The 5,358-nt window shown below is 39.6% G+C and overlaps 1 pseudogene across 1 annotated transcript; it reads right to left on the bottom strand.

The window, feature by feature from the left end:
• Window positions 1-383: 383 nt before the first annotated feature.
• Window positions 384-1,672, bottom strand: LOC311499880 (adenosine 5'-monophosphoramidase HINT3-like; annotated as a pseudogene). Its single transcript has 3 exons — window positions 1,343-1,672; window positions 1,155-1,273; window positions 384-617 (listed from the first exon to the last, which is right to left on the bottom strand). The product of its transcript is annotated as an adenosine 5'-monophosphoramidase HINT3-like (transcript).
• Window positions 1,673-5,358: the final 3,686 nt, after the last annotated feature.

Below are 5,358 nucleotides of genomic sequence, written 5' to 3'. Positions count from 1 at the left end.
AACCATTAACAGTAAATAACATTTATACTGTACACAATAGACACAAGATATAACATGTGCCTCCTTGATCATTTCGACAGATTCAAATGGTTGCAGAAGTCATTCATTAAATTAATAATTTTTTAGGGGTTAATGATCACCAATCAATAGATAGTAAAATAAGCTACTATTAAGAGGTAACACGTGTACTTTCCGTTTGACCACTGCAATTCATTTAATAAGAAGCAGCTTTAAATTAAAAACTGAATTTGATTATTGTGTGGACACTGATGGAAAAGTAGAAATATAAATGCCAACCATAACATTTTAGTATTGCTCCTACAGCTTTTCGTAATTTCAATATTTTTTGTTAATAACTTTGTTTTATAAATGAACAACACACAATTAAACAATCATTATTGTACTAAATACTACAATACTACTACAATAATAAATCTTGATGATTTTGTCGGCCTAATCCAACCATGACTCACCATGATAAACCAGTGTGACTGCTGCCTGTAGCGAGGCTCTGACCTTCAGTTCATCTTGGAGCCAGAGCGTGGAGGTGGGGAACAGATGAGAATGGAGGCAGATGAAACCCCATCCTACGCAAATTCAGAGTGAGTATGAAAATACTAATTGTAAAGTTAAACAAACGACTAAATGATTTTCTTATCTTCAGAGTATTTGAGCAGCAACGCATATTTTATGAAGGATTCCGAGTCATCACAGATTACTTCACAGATGTATGAGACATGTGAGTCATGACTCATGATCTCTTTAGAGGTGATGAATGACTTTATAGCGCCATGACTTTCACGTTCTGGGTCTAATGGATTCTCGCGAGATTACTGAGATCAATAAATCAAATCATTTCATAAACAGGTGTGAACCAAAAAAAACAAGCTCACTCAGGTAGGAGTAGTACACAAAGCTCGTGTGAGTCAATACAGTAATTAACAAACCAATTCAGCAGCTCATCTTTAATTTGCCGTATATTCAAACTTTACTAAAGTTATTGCTCATCAGCTGACTGATCAATTATGGCACTCTCAAGTCTATGTTAAGAGCAACACTGTGCCTGGTCAGGATGAGTAATCGATCAAGCATTACAAGGCTTGTGGTGGACATTAGCACAGAAACCAACAGAGACATAAATAAATATATTTCACAGTTTCACCCCGGCTTTCCCTTTTCCCGTTATGCAGTTGTCGATATGCCTCCTGGGAATAACGAGATAATGATGTGCTGCGCCAGGCTTCATGTCACGAAAACACTACAACTCATCATCCTATACACGGAGGGATACTACGGAAATTCCCGTTGCTGAACTTTTCGACCGTGAATGAATGAGTTCTACGCTCAGCAAGATTTCTGTGTCCGTCTGGTTGTTTGCTATTTGGCAGAAAAGACAGTCTTCACCCCGAGAAGCGTCTTGAGTCCCCATTTGTGAATTTAAAAGTACTCGGCATTGTTCTGTTATAGTGTTAATGCCATACAGTCAATGGTAAATGCCGATAAGTCCGTGCCCGCAGTGAAGCGACAGGAAAAGCAACCGAAAACAGAGCTAATAGAACCGATCAACAACTGCAATGCACTGTTTTAGCTAAGTCTTCAAAATCACAGAGAAGCTATATTAAATATTAAATAATTATAGTTGTATAAAGTCGATGCATAACACCACACAGATACATACACGGTGTCACTTTTCCCTACATTTTAAATTGTAATTTTACATTTTCATTTTATTTTGTTCAATTTTAACTGGCTTCACATCGATAGTAGGCTACTCAGATTCAGATTTATAGGGTCATATGTAAATATCCTAGTGTACCCAATAGATAATTAATTATTATTATCAACATACACAGTACATCAAATCTAAAACAATTAATTAAAGAAACAGTTTATTACTTTGGGACATATGCTAATCTGCTTCCATGCTAATGCGAAATAAAAAAGATTATATATAAAGCTACAGCTTCGTTAGCTTGACACAAACACTTTAAACAGAGGGAAACAGCTAGCCTAGCTTAGCCCAACATTAACAAAGTGCATCTAAAGCTCACTGAAACAAGAGTCACTTTTACACTGATATAAACAAATTTTTGAGCTTCCATGGAGCTGGTAGGCATATTAGTCTCTTTATCTAATAAAAATAAATTGGTGACATTTGCAAAATGTCAGCCATTTTATGTCGTTTGATGGTGTAACACAGCCAAGTTGCTTGATTATGTTATAACACCCTCCAGTCCTTCAAATTAGGCAGTAATCAGCAGACACATAAACTCATGTGATAATATCTGTTGAAGCTCGGTCCCTTAGCTCTAAATTTTTAGTACAGATATTAGTTCACAGCTGGGATAGGCTCCAGCAGACCCCGCGACCCTTCACAGGAATAAGCGGTTACAGAAGATGAATGAATGAATGAACTTAGTTCAGTTAATATTTCTCTGTATCTTTTCACATTTCCCGTGTCTCTAGACAATGACATCAAATAAAGGTGAACACTTAAGGAAACGTTTTTAAATAAATAAACAATTTAATTTAAAGATTTATGTGATTATACACAACACTGACATGTTCAATGGAGTCAGTTCATTGTCTTACATACATTATCAGTCATAAAAATAAATTAAATTTCACACTTTATCAATGTACATTCATTCACACTCATAAAAAAAATATATATAATAGATACACTGTTAAAAAATGCATACTATTGATACAGTATGTGTAACAATATGACCTCACTGGATCACAGTCAAATCCCAATGCTATGTTGTCCTTTACAGATGCTTTTTTGAAATGCAGCTGTCTTTTCCCAGATAGCAGAAGATGTTATTTCAACATGGAATTTTGGTTGAAATGGTTGATTTATGGTTATGGTTGAAAATGTGTTGGTGAATCAACCACTGAAGAATTGAAAGTTGAAAAAATATCATTGAATCAACATTGAATTATGGTGAGATTTAATGGCTGAATTGCAAACATTAGATCAATGTTTAATCAATGTTGTCAAACAGATTAGGCGGGAAGCACGAGGAGTGGCGGTTACTGCTAGGTGAGACCATTAAGATGAGGGGTTTCATATATTTTTAATTATTATATTTTTAATTAAACACAATGCTTGGACGATTGTGATTGATTTTTTAACATGTATCTTAGGTTATGTGTGTAACCTGTAAGAGAACAAATAAAAAACAAGTAAGAAACAAAAAACATATCTCGACTACGATTTGTTTGGAACAGTCCATATCAGTTTCTAGCTGCTACCGTTAGACCTGCAGTTAGTCAGCGCCATTTTCAGCGAACTCCTGCTCGTGGTAAGTTTTAACTGAATAATGTTTTTTAAAAAAAAAAAAAATAAACATGTTGTTTGTTTGGGCACTTTGTCTTAAATGGAAACGTTATCACTCAATAAGGGAATGACCGTTGACCCAATAAAGGAATGACCATGATTGATTTATGTGAATAGAGCTAATTAGCTAGCAGGTAATGCTAGCTATAATTTAAACAGTTGCTGTAGTGACAACAAGTCAACAATATTGTTGCAAAAGTGCGAGCAGAGTGTGTCACTCACGAGGAGGGGATCATTCTGTAACGTTTCAAAGTTCACAGAAAACTTGTAAAATGTATGCGTCCATAAACAACAGCAACCGTTCAAATTGTACCTAGCGTTAGCTGCTAACTGCTGTTCAGTGAACACGTCCATTCCAAGTAGAGCCCTGCGCGGGACTGTTTTCTTCATCCCGCTCCCGCCCGCCGAATTTCTGACCATTACCGCCCGCTCCCGCAACGTGTGTGTTACACTCCCGCCCGCTCCGCAATATGTATGTCCACTCCCGCCCGCACCCCCAAAACTCTGAGAATTTATTCCCACACGATAATAGAGATGCATTGATTTTGTATCTTCTCCCGTCCCGCAGGAAAAAAAAAACGTATTTGTATTGCTATTATTAAAGAGATTCATGGGGTTGTTTGTTTCGTTTCCCTGGCCTGCATGTATTCTGACGCACTGGTCAGGAAGATGAATAGTAGTAGTAATGACATCTCTATCATGATGGAGCACAGAAACAGCCTTGGTCAGGGTCACCAACGACCTCCTGATGGCAGCAGATACTGGTTCCCCATCACTAATCCTCCTGGACCTCACAGCTGCCTTTGATACAGTAGACCACAATATCCTTCTCCACCGCCTGCAATGCACCATTGGACCCTCAGAAAATGTTCACAACTGGTTCACCTCTTACCTGACCGACAGAACTGAGTATGTCGCCCTGGGCAAAGCCAAGTCACACACCCACAACGTCACCTGCGGTGTTCCTCAGGGCTCTGTGCTGGGCCCCACCCTCTTTTCCCTCTACATGCTTCCCCTTGGCAATATTATTAGCAGACATGGCATAACATTTCACTGCTATGCGGACGACACGCAGCTCTACCTCAGGACAACCCCCACTTCTTCTGCTCCCCTACCAACTTCCACATTGACCACCTGCCTGGAGGAGATAGAGGCGTGGATGAGGTTCAATTTTCTTCAGCTAAACAGTTCCAAAACGGAGGCCATCCTGGTTGGCACAACACATCTGCTCCGCTCTTCTACCATCACCAATATCACTTTCTCTGGCCAAACCATCTCCCTCTCCACATCTGTCACCAACTTGGGTGTTAAAATGGACCCACAACTCACCTTTGACACCCACATCAAACACCTCTGTAAGACAGCTTTTTACCACCTCAAGAACATCGCCAAACTCCGTCCAACACTCACCCTAGCGGATGCAGAGAAGCTCGTCCATGCCTTTGTCTCCTCCAGGCTGGACTACTGTAATGCACTCCTCATTGGGATCTCTGGCAAGAGCATCCAGAGACTCCAGTACATTCAGAACAGCGCTGCCAGGATCCTGATGAGGGTACGCAAGCATGACCACATCACCCCCATTCTGAAATCCCTTCACTGGCTCCCTGTCCCACTCAGGATTGAGTACAAGGTCTCCCTCCTCACTCACCAGTGCATTCATGGACATGCCCCCCTTTACCTACAGGAACTCCTTACCCCCCACACTTCCTCATGCACCCGGACTGCAACCTCAAACACCCTTCAAACCCCCAGAACCAAGCTCTGCAGCATGGGTGATAGGGCCTTTGCTTCTGCTGCCCCCAGGCTGTGGAACGCCCTGCCTGACAACCTGAGGGCCCCACAGACTACAGATACTTTTAAAAAGGACTTAAAAACATATCTTTTTAAAAAAGCCTACAACTAAATTGTATTTTTTTTCTTTCTTCTATTTTTATTTTTTAACCTTAATTTAAAATTTTTGACCCTGGATTATTTAACTTACATTATTTTTAAACTGTTTGCCCTGTAGCACTTTG

This window comes from Chelon labrosus (genome assembly GCF_963514085.1).
Source record: "Chelon labrosus genome assembly, chromosome: 14".
Taxonomy (NCBI): Eukaryota; Metazoa; Chordata; class Actinopteri; order Mugiliformes; family Mugilidae; genus Chelon; species Chelon labrosus.
The sequence above is the reverse complement of the archived record's forward strand: the minus strand, read 5'-3'. Positions and strand labels throughout refer to the sequence as shown.